At 31.7% G+C, this 15740-nt stretch overlaps 1 long non-coding RNA gene across 1 annotated transcript; it reads right to left on the reverse strand.

Moving 5' to 3' along the window:
• Positions 1-610: 610 nt before the first annotated feature.
• On the reverse strand, positions 611-4055 carry LOC128159283 (uncharacterized). Its single transcript, XR_008240130.1, has 3 exons — positions 3635-4055; positions 3264-3408; positions 611-1008 (listed from the first exon to the last, which is right to left on the reverse strand). It is a non-coding gene; the product is annotated as an uncharacterized LOC128159283 (long non-coding RNA).
• Positions 4056-15740: the final 11685 nt, after the last annotated feature.

Consider the following 15740-nt stretch of genomic DNA (forward strand, 5'->3'; position numbering starts at 1 on the left):
CCTTTACAAGTCAAAGTTATGGAATTTTCCTGAATCATTGACATTTAAATGCATTACACAGGCATTTAAAATGAGTAATGTTCCTCTTATTCTTATAAAAACTTATGAAGCATCAGAGGAACGTTCCTCTTTACCTAAACTAAAATCTCTACACTTCATCTGAGGAACGTTCCTCTTTTCACTTCAACAGAAATCTTCACAAAAAATATGAGGAACGTTCCTCTTTTCACTTCAACAGAAATCTTGACAAGTCATCTGAGGAACGTTCCTCTTTTCACTACAACAGAAATCTTGACAAGTCATCTGAGGAACGTTCCTCTTTTCACTACAACAGAAATCTTGACAAGTCATCTGAGGAACGTTCCTCTTTTCACTACAACTGAAATCTTCACGAGGAATCTTGAGGAACGTTCCTCTTTTCTCTTTAACTGAAACCTTTACATGGTACTTGAAGAATGTTCCAATTGAAAGTAAAAACAGCAATAAGCAAAATACCGGTAATCTTAAATTAAATAAGCATTTAAACATGTTATACTTTACGTAAATATTAAGGATGTTAACAAGTACTCGAGTACTTGACTATCGCTCAGTCCTGAATAAAAACAAAATAACAGCTTAGACATACATAGGCATGTAATTAAGAATACCAATTTATTAATATTTCTTTTTATATTAAATATCAAGTTTAGTTTGTAATTGGATTAGATGTTTATATAATTAAAAATTTAACTATATTAATAATTGTCTCAGTGCATATGATTTTATAATTACTAAAAACATAAAGCTCGCATCCATCAAATTCAGGATGGAGTTCCCAAGTAGAGCTGCATTTTCCAGAAAGCACTTTCACTTAATTTGGTCTTCGATACATGGTTGACATGAATCAAGGTTTATCTTCTGTTCTGTTTATCTTCTGTTCATACTGTGTGACTGGCTGGATGGCTTTTGAACTTTTCTGTGGCCTCATTGATTTCCTCCCAGGGGGGATGTCCAGATCTTCTATAGAATCTATGTATAATACATATTTGCATTAAAACTCATCATCGCTAAATAACTTCCTGTTATTTCATTTCATAATGAAGATCTGGTGGTAATGCTTATTTTTGTTGATAACACACAAATTCTCAAACATACATTTGGGTATTGACATTCTTTAAGAAGAAATACCCAGTATATTAAAGGTCACATAAGTTTTTCACTGCTTAACTTGAAAGAGAGAGAGAAATTAGAGAGATGTAGCACAAGAGAGAGAGAGAGAGAGAGAGAGAGATATATTTGTACAACAAATATTTCTCTTCAGATATAAATACCTATATACCTAAATACGTTTAAACATTTACAGAATCCAAGCAGGATACTTAAGCATGAATTTGATTTGAATCTACCAAACATCAATATACTCTTGAATTTCTGCTCTAATCTTAAAACACATTGGTATTATTGCATTATTTTTTTTGGATGGCGACAGATCTTAACACTTCACATCAAATCCCAAAGCTATTGTTATCGGGGCCGGTCATTCTTGTGAGTATGAGAATGGTTCACAGCTCTAAATTATTGGTTTTAAGCCAGACAGCTGAGCAGATGGAATTTGCATCACTTAAATAAAGCAGGAATTATTAACCACGTCAAACAAGAAAGCTGTATAATTCAGATTCTGTTCATCCTATCAATTTAATGTTGCAGCAAGGGAATACTAGATTCAGTAAATAAGCTTGATGAGCTTCATCAAACTTATTTTTTTTTTAAATTTAGAAGCATAAATTATTCAGAATACTTGCTCATCATAAATTCTGACTTGTTATACTAAGGACTTGATGTTTGTTTCATCAAAATTCTCTTCAATTTTTTACATGCTCCCAAAAAAATGGGGGGGGGGGGGGGACTCCATGTTTATTCACTATTTGATATGTAAATTTAAGAAAATTGTTTTCTGTGAGAAAAAGTTAAGGGGGGGGGTCCCCCCCACTCTTTACATCCTGATGCTACGTGCCTGCTTAAAAGGGTTGATTTAAAAATAGGGTGTTTTTTTAAAAAAGAAAACGCTGCAAATAAATTTATATTGACTGATAGAAGAAGTGAGGATAAAAGGCAAAAATTTCTGAATGAAACAGCATTCTCATGGATGATTTAGCATCAATATTCCCAAATCACTTAATTTGCGGTAACTCCTACCCCCTACCCCCTTCCCCGACAAAAAAAAATAAGATGAAGAAAACACCTAACATTTCTCCCCTAAAAGAAAAGCTAATTTTGTGGAGGGATAGGACAAATCATCCAGTCATTCTTTAATTGAGTATTTATGTAGTATTTATTCCTTTTAAGATATCAGTAATTCTCAGGCATGAATAACTTAATTATCATCAGTGCACTAGCTATAACTATATACCCGCTATCCATCTGCGCGTGCAACCAGATAATCTAAAACAATTGAAAAAAATTAAAAGTCTACACCAAAGAAATTAATTGAAGAAATATATGTATAATTTGATAGTTCTAATGTTTTCAGTTTAGAAGTAAAGTGGATATATTACAACGAGAGGACATACATAGGCTAGCTATGCCTGTTGTCCAATCCTATTGAATTTATTCAATAAAACATGTTTAAATAAATTAGAAGTAAAGTGAAAAAGTCTTAATGATACCCGTTATCTAGTATTTTTGTTCAACTTAAATGTGCATATATAATTCATTTCAATATAATATAAACAGTCACCATGTTAAGTTTGTTCCTAAAACATCAATTTACCTGTCTTAAAGTTAAAATTCATAATAAGTAATGAACTTTAAGGAAAAAGTTCTTTCCTAAGATATAACTTTAAGTCTTAATTAAGTTTGCTTTGTGAAATGGGCCCCTGTGCACTCATTAGATTAATCCTTTCACATTTGTACAGGTTACAATTGTGTGATAATTCATTTCGGCAGATTAATCATATATTTAATATTTAACTTTTTCTTAAATAGAGCATGTTCCTATTCCATATGACCTAATATCTGTTTATGATTTTCCTATTTACAAAGTCTGATTTGAAAGATTTAAAACTCACATCATGTAAATGGAGTTTATAGTGTACAGAATTCATTTGTCCCAAGAGGGCCATTTTCCTAGCAATGGTGTTGATAAGCATTTGTAGGGGAAATTGATAACCTGTAAAATGAGAAGTGGCTAGCCGATTACTCTGTTTCAAAAGAGCCTTGTGGGAGTATTAGTCCCAGAAGGACAGCTATAGTGTGAGATTAATTTTAAATTAAGAATAACAAACCTTAATCTTCAAGCATCTTTCATCTCGATCAAGCTCTGTCCAAATTAATGCTACCCATCCACCAGACCAGCAAACAATTCAAATGCAGTGATTTCAAACCAAAATCCACAAGGCAAAATATTTTGTCACTGCCAATCATCATCACCTATAACATTACATTGTATTATGATTATATTTTAATTTTGCACATCATTTTCAAAATTTGATGATTACAATAATTTTTTTAAATATCAGATAATCAAGGATTTTGTATCAATTTAATCTAAATGCTTTAGATTTGCAATTACCTTGATTGTAGTAAATAAGCAGAAGAGCAAAAGAAACTCAGTTATGTATTTTAAACGTTTGGATATAATAAAAGTATTTATTACCTTGATTCAAGCATCCTGCGAAGTTTGCAACTGCAATTTCCAAACAATATTTCTGTTCACCTTCATAAAGTACACATGCAGCGTTGATCTTAAATTAAATTTGCGACCACATTTTGCATCTGTTCCTAAAGCAGTGATCTGCTGTTGAAAGCTCTCAAATTTCACACAGTTACTATTATTAGCACACCCCGAACATCTTATCAGCATCCAGTTAGTGATTGACATCTGATAGAGGACCTTAGCATGTGCATGAATGGCCGGCGGTGCATGACATATTAGCAAACCAAATGTAGCAGAGGAATATGGGCTTTAGGTCATGACATTTCTATTGACCATGCATGCTGAGAAGTTATTTACAGAATATACTGGAGTATTTTGATATTAGATATTTTCTAGTTGATAAACATGAGGTACTTCAAGAAAGCCAAAAAGTGAGTTGGGTTTTTTTTACCTAAAATATCCTACTAATACCAGAGGTAGATTTGTAGATTTATCTAAACTATGAGTACAGTATTGAATTATAGCTTGTGTATGTTGTGATTTTATTAGGAAGGGGGTGGGGGTAATTGTTAGCTAGTGTAAGATATAATTTACATATATATTGATATAATGATTGCATTTCATATGAGAACTGTAATTCAAATTTTACATCCTTTTACTATAATGTTTGTTACTATCATCCAGCTCAAAGAATTTGACAAATGCAAATTTCTGGTAACCTGATTGTTTTCTCAAAGCTTAGGTCCTGTAACACCAGATTGCATTCCCCCAGAGTTTCACGATACTGTTATATTTCTGGAATTGCTGTGGGTTCGCTGGGAAATTCAAAAACATTGTACAGTTGTATTTTAAATTTTTACAAGGTGAAAATGTGACAGTTGACCAAGGGATTTCTACTCAGCTCCTGCGGCGTGTAACTGCATTCCTACAAACTTTGACTAACAAATGACTGCACTCCAACTGAGTGCTCATAATGTGCTTAGAGTTGTGACCTCGAGTTTACGGTGTGTGTGTGTGTGTGTGTGCACCCTTTTTCATCAGTCCTTATATTACTTAACCAACATCATATTGTTGTTTCAGCGGCTTGACACAAAGTTTTTGATTTTATATTTAAAATTGTTAAATTATGGGCTGCAAACCCGCTATCATCAGGAGTAATTTTGCACACTTGTTAAACAAGTTATTTAATAAGTGACATAATTAGCATGTCTTCTAAATTTCAATTGTGCTTATTAGCTACATGTGCAATAGGGGTGAAAATCATCCCTGCAATAATAATCACCGCAATGTATCATTATATAAATAGTGCCTGTTTGGGAGGGTAACAGTTGAAATTGACACCCCGAGGAAACCATTGTCAACCGACGCGAAGCGGAGGTTGACAATGGTTTTCGAGGGGTGTCAATTTCAACTGTTATCCTCCCAAACAGGCACTATTTATTTTGTTATACTGAATGTCTTAATTTTAAAGAAAACATCACTGCTTTTAGATAGTAATAACGTGAATTCTACGGCGAACCGTACGAGCATGATTTTCGCGCATGTAACATTTTTAATGTTACCCGTTGCTAAGTGCGTTGCTAACGCTGAGGGTAATAGAACGGATTATGAACTGCGTCTTAACCAATCAGATTTCAGTATTTAACATGAAAGTATAACAAATCAATTTGCATCATGATAGATATTAAAAATAAAATCAGGATTTTCCAGTAAAATGTTGACAATCGCACATCAATTATTTACAATTAATTTAAGCAAAACATTTTTAAGTCCAATTGCACAGAAGACGAACAGACGGATATTCGGACGGACGGACGGACAAGGTGATTCTTATATACCCCCCAAACTTTGTCTGCGGGGGGGGTATAGAAACAATAAACTTAAGGTCAGTCGCGGGTTTACAATGTTGTGCCCTCTGCACAGGGAATTGCACATAAAAGGAAATAGTTTTAATGTCGTAAAACACAAATGCAGAGTAAAATGTTCTAATAAAGATTTCTGTTGAAGTGAAAAGAGGAACGTTCCTCAGATTCTTTGTGAAGATTTCTGTTGAAGTGAAAAGAGGAACGTTCCTCAGATTCTTTGTGAAGATTTCTGTTGAAGTGAAAAGAGGAACGTTCCTCAGATTCTTTGTGAAGATTTCTGTTGAAGTGAAAAGAGGAACTTTCCTCAGATTCTTTGTGAAGATTTCTGTTGAAGTGAAAAGAGGAACGTTCCTCAGATTCTTTGTGAAGATTTCTGTTGAAGTGAAAAGAGGAACGTTCCTCTGATGCTTCATAAGTTTTTATAAGAATAAGAGGAACGTTACTCATTTTAAATGTCTGTGTAATGCATTTAAATGTCAATGACTCAGGAAAATTCCATCAACTTTGACTTGTAAAGGCTTATTTTTGGCAAAAAGGGGTGTATATGGATGCAGATATGAAAAACAGGGTCAAAAAAAAGGAATTTTGATTTTCCCTTTTTGATTTGGATTGTGTTACAATGTTTTTATTTTGATCTTTATTGTATTTGTTTTTTATAATTTGCCCAGAACCCAGCTGTCCAGTAGGTTGCTGTAAATAAATCAGCAGTAGGGGACGGGTAAGGTTTATCTTTTAGTTTTTATTATACGTTACAAAATTGAGATGATTTGAAATCCAGCATTTTCTTCAAACGCAAATGTAAAAAAAAATGTGATGAAAATCTGTTTCATACTTTAATTGGTAAAGATTTGCAAGTTTAAATCAGAGATGACTCGAAAGATAAAAAAATTCTGGTAGTCAGTGCTATCAAATAACTCCCAGATTATGTGTGATACTTTGAATAAGAAAGTGCGCAGGTAGGTTAAGGCAAATCAGAGTTTAATGGCCGTCGATATTATGATCAATTAAAATATTGTTTATCTTTATGAGAGCAGTGATGAATATTAATAACAAGTGATAGTGATATGTTCTAGATAATCCTTACAGCAATGTTATTATCATGTTAATATTTTACAGTTGTTGTTACCAGTCTTGATTAACAGCTGAATTCATTGTACATAGGAAATTTTTTCTCATCAATCAATCATCATCATTGTCATCATTTTCATCATTGTGTATTAACTTATGAAATCGCATTCAACTTTGACGGATATCATTCATGTTGTAAAAATTGATCATGACTGCTTATATCATAAGAACTTTGTTTCTTACCGTCTTATTTTTTATCAGCCTATGATTTCTGAAAAGACGAAAGACAGGAGAGATGTTTAAAGTAAAGGAGCACTCCGAGATGTGAAAAATTACTTTCTGTTGCGTTTATTCCCTGGTCAGGTGTAAAAGCAGTGATCTATATGTTTATTGATATTAACATTTATTCAATTGTAAGCAAATTTATTAAGGAATAAATTATTTTGTTAACGTGAACAACGTTTTCTTATAGTATTTGAATTTGTTAATAATGTGCCTTAAATTGATTAATGAAGTAAAATAATAATAAACTTTGGAAGCATGATTCATCCTATAATTGATTATAACATACAAGTACCAAACAAACATTATTTTTTTTTTAAATCCTGGAAGCAGCATGTTTTCTCCTTTCAATATCATTGCAAATCAGCCAAATATATACATCCAATATACCAATGTTATCTAGTTTTATGGTTTTTTTCCACCTTTCTGGAAAAAAAAAAACTAATTTGCCTAAAATACTGTCAAAAAGCATTTTTATAATAGGTAAACATATATTGTAGTAAGAAACCTCATACCATACAAATCATAATAAAGGAATATTAAACAAATATCTGTAGCTTTTATCAAGATTTTTTTAATCAAGACAATAAAAGAAGTTTATTCAAAAGTTTTAAACAGTTTTTAACGGATATCTATTTGTCTACAAATAAAAAGCTAGAATATGAAACTCAATTTCAGTCAATTTGAAACTGGTTGTTCTTTCAAATAAAATAAGAAGAGAATCTTAATGCAAGCGTCAAAGATATCAGACCGCTAAACTTTAGAAGACTCGTATAATATTGCTGGGTAATATTTATTTTAGACTTTGAGATTTATTTTTTCGTATATTTGTTTATGTTTATTTTTAAATTAATATTTAAGTTGCAAATGATTTTTATGCCATATATGTATATATTATTTTCCATTAAAATTTTGCAACGATAGAGGTGTCTTTTAAACGCGCCAATCTGCTTTTAAAAAAATCTGAGACCGCGTTCTCAAATGCAGTTGTCCATGGGATGAGATGTTTGACGTTCATATCTTGAGATCAGTGGCATTTCACAATCAGCTGAAATAAATGATAAACAGATAAATAAATGATGGATTACATAACCCGAAACAAACACCGTACAAGTTCCAATCTTCGGGTGATCTAGTTTACCTTCTATCAGTGTAATCTATTTATGAAATAGACAAACTATAGAAGACTCTAGCTACAGTATCAAAGTACAACTCATATTTCTTTAATCGTTGTAATTTTCATTATCAAAAAATATTAATAAAACTTATATGCTCATATTTTGTTTAAAACAATCGTTACATTGTTCATGTAGAAACGCATGTACAAACTCAGTCCTGCAGAACACAATAATGTAAATACTGAAAACCCGTATTAGGACAGATCGCGCTTTCTTTGTGCGGCCTGTAATAATTTTCTACAATTTAATGATTGTTTGCATAAATATTGTTATTCAAAACCATCATTTGATCTTGACATTGATATTGATATCAATATAATAACAGTTTAAAGTATACATTAAAAGCATAAATGGAAAGCATGTAACTTCCGGATAAAAAAATACCGAGGAAATATGCTGTTATGTTCATCTAAGCACCAAAAACTGCCGATTTAAAGATTCATATTAACCATTTTTGTCAAAAATTATTTTCCCGATTTTAATTTTTACAATGCTTTCCTAGACATTTCTAATAGACTGGTTGAGAGTCAGTCGTTGAGTTATAAGCGAAATACAGTGCTAACAATTCTTTGCTATATACATGACTGTAAACAACGCATACGCCATGTTTTTGTTGACATTTTGAATGTTAAAGTGAAAACTCAGTATCAGACATTAAATGAATGAGGTGAACGTTAAGAAATATTTATTTTTTTTAAAAACGAAATAGGAGATATACAAATTTGATAAATTTTTACTAGTATATTTAACCGAATAAATGTGAACAAAAACAAGACAAGGGCGTTGTTATCATGGCAAAGAATTGTAAGTTCTGTATCTTGCTTATAGCTTTCAAATTTCGATTGATCATTTGAAATACATTTCTAAAGCATTGTAAACAATAAAATTAAACAATAAGAAAAGAAACTATTATTAAAAACAAAATTGTGACAGTGTCTCTTTCAGAAAAAATGATACTTGTATTTTGCTATTCACTTGATAACAAAATGATTCATTAAAGTTGATGAGCTATAGACCGAATATTCAGTATACGTCGCACAGAGTGATTCGCAAACTTTCGACATGATAAAATATTGATGTACACTGTTAACCAGGCATCATTAATATATTCATACCTTACATGTCAAACTCGTGTATTTGAAAGCGAATAATACATATTATCTGATCAAATTTCGATTTTGCAGGTGTTTAAATACCCAAGTTCTGTTTTATTGCAACACAGATCTCTCTAAAGCAGGCATTCTTAAAGTTCTGATTATTTCCTGTATTCCATATTATAATTTCACAGTTCAATTATTGATTTGTTTTGCTCTTTAAATATTTCAACATATTACTAATATGCGTTGTACTTATTTATATGAAGTGTATGAATTTTTTTCGACGTCGACACATATTCAAACTCAATGTACCCATGTAGGAAAAATAACTTAACTCCTATATACATTTTTTTATTGTAGCTTACAATGAAAGCTGATTGAGCCTAAGAAATAATTATCATTCTCCTATATGATTTTCATTATTTTTAATTTCACCATAGAAAACTGCTAGGGTTAATTTATTTTTAGATTGTTAAATTTCGGTACATTTCTTTCTGCCTTATTTATCATTCTATGCTTATGATAAATTTTCTTTTGAATTATTTACAATGAATAAAAAAATGTGGATATTCAATTTAAACATAGACCATAATTGCGTGATATTGTAAAAATAAAATGAAAGTGAAAGTATACTTCTTAAAAGGCATACGTATATCATGTACGCACATTTATCTTTGCTTTCTTGTCGCAAAGTTTGCAAAAATATTCTGATATCAGCACATCTTCATAATTTTAATGTTTTATTTGATTACAACAAATAAAAGTCATCAATATTCTAAACATCTAACTTTTAAAAAAAGATTAAATTTATACATAGTAGTGTATATATACTATTTCTTTATCAAAACACCACAATCGGCTGCCAAACATTTGAGTTACACATATATATAGATCCAATTTACTCGTCTTATGGAGTGCAATGTACCTTGTCATTAAAGCATCCGGATGCGGCCACATATATTGGTCACAGTGGTTGTGTTTAATGGTGATCTATCGAACGGTATGCTACCCCCGACGGTGTGCCCCTCCCGGCGGTATGCTCCTTTCCGTTCAGGGTCGTAAAATACATTGTAGATCGTGACCATCACATTAATTTGGGATTAGTGTCCCTATTAAAATCAATGATGTAGAAAATAGGGCAGTCTACGTCGAATTATCATGTGCGAATAATTGAACCGATGTAAAACAATTGACATTGTTCGGCAAATTCAAATTACCGTCTGTACAAAAATCACTGTACAATATTCACTGTACAAGGTTCAGCTGTGTGCGTGATGTGTTACAGACGATCGAATGAATAGTACATAGAGTTGTATGATCATGCGCCCCTTAAGCTTCACTAATTAAACATCTGACAGGTACTACATGCACTTCATTTTGCTTGAAAGAAATCAATATTACATTCCTTCTAAATTTGTCGTTGCACCATTAGAATATAAGCAAGGGTTTTCAGTGCATATTGTAATCTTAATAATTTTGTGAGGAGTTCAGCTCCGATTTTAAAATAATACTTATTCGGGTATGCGCGTCGACACGTATAATTTTTTCCCATTAAATATGTTGTACAAAGAGAAATTTTCAAACTAAAAGAAAAAAAAACCACGAAAAATGAAATAGATATACAAATTGAGTAAAGCCTCAAAATGACTGAACTATTATTTCTTACTTTGGATGTTTCTTAGAATTCTATGATATTGACCGTATTAACGCGTTGTAAATATTTAAAACAAATGCGTTAATCTGCTCCCAAAATTTATGCATTTTGAAATTGATCAAAGTGCATATTTAAAATATCTAAAATTAAACGTTAACATTACCGCCTATGGAAAATGCATTAGTGGACTACACCTACATGCTAACATTTACTATACAAAGTGATAATGCTAAATTCTGTTAAATTTGGTATTACAGGATGGTTTTATTCAAATGTGACAAATTGTAGCTCGGTTAAATTCACCGGATTTTAATTTATTTTTCTCACAAATTTTACTATCATAATGTTGATTGGATCTGTCATACCTCCTAAGGCCATCATATATATATTGTTTTCTTGCATTGCTTTTTATAACAAAAAAGTAACAAATTAATTCTATAAAAAAAATTACACATCGCATGTTTTATGACCTTGTAAAGCACACTTTCATACGTAAGTGTTGTATCTGTTTACGTTCGAAGTTTACTGTCGTTTCATCAATATTCGTTTAATACCAATTTTCATGGATTTCGTTGTTAAGTTTTTCTATGAAATTAAATGTTCATTGAAGTTCAATTTCTATTAACAATTCGTATTGATAAAGTTATTGGCCACAAATGTACGTATCTCGGAAAATGTGATTTTCACTTTATTACTGATAATTGATACATTAGCCTTGAATATTAATGAAACCACAGTATATATTGAATAATTGTCATGAAACAAAACAAATAACAATCAGCGGACGGTAAAAACCCAATTATGATATACCACCCCTAATACAAATTACTAACTTGCGAAAGAGATAGAAGAAAAAAAATATATATAGACAAAGAGAAAATAGAGAGAGAGAGAAAGCGAGAGAGAGAGAGAGATAGAGAGAGGTGCATGGTTCTGTAAATAAATTAAGATGATAATTAACAATGCAAGGCTAGTTCTTTTTTCTTAAAATAAATTCAGATGAGAATTAACAATGCAAGGACAGTTCTTTTTTCTTAAATCGATTATAACATACCAGACGAATATAAATAAATATTACTCTTGTTATTATTATACAAAATTTATAAAGCGCCATATATAATTTATATTAAATTACTCTATAGCGCTGTACATAATTATAAAAAGCTATTGGCATAAAAAGCTAAGACCATAAATGATATACCTAAATACACCAAATTTAAAATGAAATGTGGTAATAAAAAACAATACATACATGTACCTAAATAACACTAAATTTTGTTTCCATGTTAAAATCAATGCTGTGCTGTCTCTGTACTCAATGAAATCAAGTTTAAAATGCGTAAATACATAATAATAGTCTGGATAAGCATTTCTGAAAAGATAAGTTTTCAATAATTTTTTAAAACGAATAAATTTTTCCCTCTAATATATGATTTTGGGGAAGGTTGTTCCACAATGTAGAACTGGCCACGTCGAACCGCCTGTCCCCATACGACCTAGTCCGCGCACGCGACTGAACAAGGTGCATAGAGCTCTCTGAGCGCAGAGACCTATTTGGCTTGTAGACCTGGACCAGTTCTTGTATATGAAATGGCGAAGTTCCGTGTAAGGCTTTGAAAGCATGTAGAATCAGCTTGTATTGAATTCGCTGCTCGATTGGAAGCCAGTGTAACTTGACCATCACTGGTGTTATGTGGTCATATTTCCTAGTACGCGTTATAATCCTAGCGGCTGTGTTTTGAACCCTTTGAAGTCTTGACAAGGAACTGGTACATACACCGTGTAGTAAGGCATTGCCGTAGTCCAAACGAGAGGTCACAAGTGAGCATACAAGGGGTTTACTAGCGCTTTCTGATATTAAGGATCGAATGCGACCAATGTTCCGTAGTTGGTGGTAACATGATTTTGTGATGTTTCGAACCTGGTGATCCATGTTCAGTAACGAATCAAAAATGACACCTACATTTTTTTACAATTGATGAGACGCTACTTTTATTGCCGTCAAAATTGATGCCGAGTTCTTTGAAGTAATTAATTTTGTGTTTTGGAGCGAAGACAATTAGCTCTGTTTTTTCTTGATTAATCTTCAAATAGTTGGAACGTATCCAAGAACCAATGTCAGACAGGCAAGTCTGCAGACGAGATGTTATATCTATCCATTTGCTAGTAGGTGTAATTGCCATATACAAATGAGTATCGTCAACATAGCACTGAAAATACATGTTGTGTTTACGGCAAATATCACATATAGGTTTAGCAAATAGGCTGTAAAGCTTTGGTCCAAGGACCGAGCCTTGTGGAACACCAAAATTCAATTGAAAGTATCTAGACTTAGACTGGCCTATAGCAATAATTTGCTGTCGATCACTGAGGTATGACTGTATCCATGACAAGGCATGTACATTCGTTCATTAACTTTTACTTAAGTATGATATGTACAGTTTTATAAATCACTATGATTGTAGATAAAAGCTTCACGCTCATTAATCAAGCCACAATCCACTATGCCCTTCAAACTAGGCAAACATGCCTTTTCTGCTAAGAGCAGCTGCGTATCCATACTACTACATTAAAATAATAGACCCGAATTTTTCGCCTTTAATACCGATGAATCGGAATAGTACTGTTTTTGATTTTAAATTTGAAACACCATTAGTAGTAAAATATTACAAATTTGTTTTTATATTTTCTCAATTAAGCTTAGCGAATTTATAATCAAAGAACGTTCCTCAAAATAGTCAGGAAATCATCTGGATTTCTTTGGATTTTACAATGTTGCGCGTGCGCAATACATTCACGCAAATGGGATCTTTAGTTGATGTTTCCACAATATCGTATTTGCATGAATATACTCAGAAACTATAATACAAATATGTGTAAATTTGCTTTATATTCTATTCATATACATTTATGATTTCTTACAAGAGAAATTGTAAAATAACAAAGAAACATATCAACTTAGTACTGACTTTTGTCCTCGTAATACTTGAATTCAAGCCAAAAATATTCACATTACATTTCTTAGGAGAGTGAAGATAGAATGTTTTATCGTTAAAATGTCCTACGGACCCGGTTTTACCATAGGATGCGTTCCGTATATTGTCTCTGTAGCAAAGAAAATACGTGTACGTTGGTGAAAAAGTGTTGAATTTTCCCATTATATGGAATCAATGTTTGGACGAAAGATATTTACATTCTCTACTTAATTTGACTATAATGTTCAATGCAACTTCTGTAATTTTCTCCAAAATCATTTTAGAGCGATTCTGCAATTTTCTGCTACATTATGGGTATATGGGAGACATTCTAACTGCGGTGAGGGCCTTTTCCGAGACACAGTTAGATTATTCTAACTAAAGAAAGCGTATTAAAATAAATAGCATTATTGTAGTCTTATAACTTGGTTATGTAAATGTCAACAATACGATGTGTCGATGTCTCTATTTCGTCAATGTCCGATTGCAATGTCAACCCGTGCACGCACGGTTCATAGACCCTTTAGTAGTATCCAAGGGAATAGCACTGAAAATGACGTCTCAAAAATATACTTACAAGTAATTTTATTCCGTAATACATGTATATACTAATTTATCTACTAGTCATATGTACAACATATTTTAGATCTTGTTTTCTTTAATTATAAAACTGAAAACTATTTAAAAATGTTACACGATTTGGTTCTAGTTTTTTATATGAAGATAATGCAACCAAAAATGTATAACTGATGATTCAACCACAAAAATGGAATGAATAATTGACATTTTAACGAATGAACGAGAACATCTACTTTAACATACTTATTGAAATACCATACAACGCTGCTTTCTGAAACTCTGGCACATGTTTAAAAATGCATTTTTGTCATAATAGATATTGTTTCACTTTAGATAAAAGTCCATCTGATTTAAAACAAGATACAATTTGTATTTATCAGTCTCCAGTCGTAATACAATGTTTACATATGATATCCGTTTTTAGATAAGATATAATGAATGTTTGTTAAAATTTAAAACAAGTATTTTGTTAATATGTGCATTCTTCAAAATTCCGAAATACAATCAACTGCTAGGCATTTCTATTCAAAAGCAATATACTATGACCGATCACAAGTAAGTGAAGTGAAAAATTATTCCAAGAAGTCGTTGATCCCGGAATCGCTATCTCAAAAATTTAAATCCTTTTAAATGGTAACAAGAATTATGTAACAATTCATTTCCTTTTTAATCCCAGTTGTATTCAATGAAAACATGACGAATACCTGTCTGTTTTTTAATCTTTTTTTTTACTATGAAGCATTCTCTTAATCATCGATCATTGTCTAGCTGCAACATCCATATTTCATACTTTATCAAGCTTTGCTAATTTGGCATTAAAACAACTGATTGAAGAAAATGTGCATTTTTTTCTTATTTGATTATGAAAGATGGAAGTTTGTTAATTAAGTTCACTACTCAATCATATAGCAATGTTAAACTTGTTAATGCATACCAAACGTAATCCCCCCGGGGGGACAAATATATATCCCGATTTCCGGGGAAAAAGCTACTATGGGGGAAAGATGCTATACAACAATGGTAACCATGTTACAATGTATTTGCAGTTAAACAGTACCAGTACCATACATGTTACGAACGAACATTCAGAAGTTAAATAAAACATTATGTAAACATTTTACCATAAGCAGGTAATCGTTACAAAGCTATAATTTATATACGTAAATGATATGTATCTAGAAACTAATATGGTATCTGACAGGAGTTACTTTCAAAGTTAATGTTTTCTTTAAACTTAAATATCATTTTGACCATGATATAGAGTATATTTCTAATTTTTTGTAATTTGCGTTCAAGGGGAGTGGGTCTCATTTACCTTGAAAGTATAACATATTTTGATCAGAGTTATCTTAATTTTTTTGCAAATAGTTCATTAGTGAACAATGAGTAGTAATGTATTATCTGTATG

The sequence above is a fragment of the Crassostrea angulata genome, chromosome 8 (assembly GCF_025612915.1).
Source record: "Crassostrea angulata isolate pt1a10 chromosome 8, ASM2561291v2, whole genome shotgun sequence".
NCBI lineage: Eukaryota > Metazoa > Mollusca > Bivalvia > Ostreida > Ostreidae > Magallana > Magallana angulata.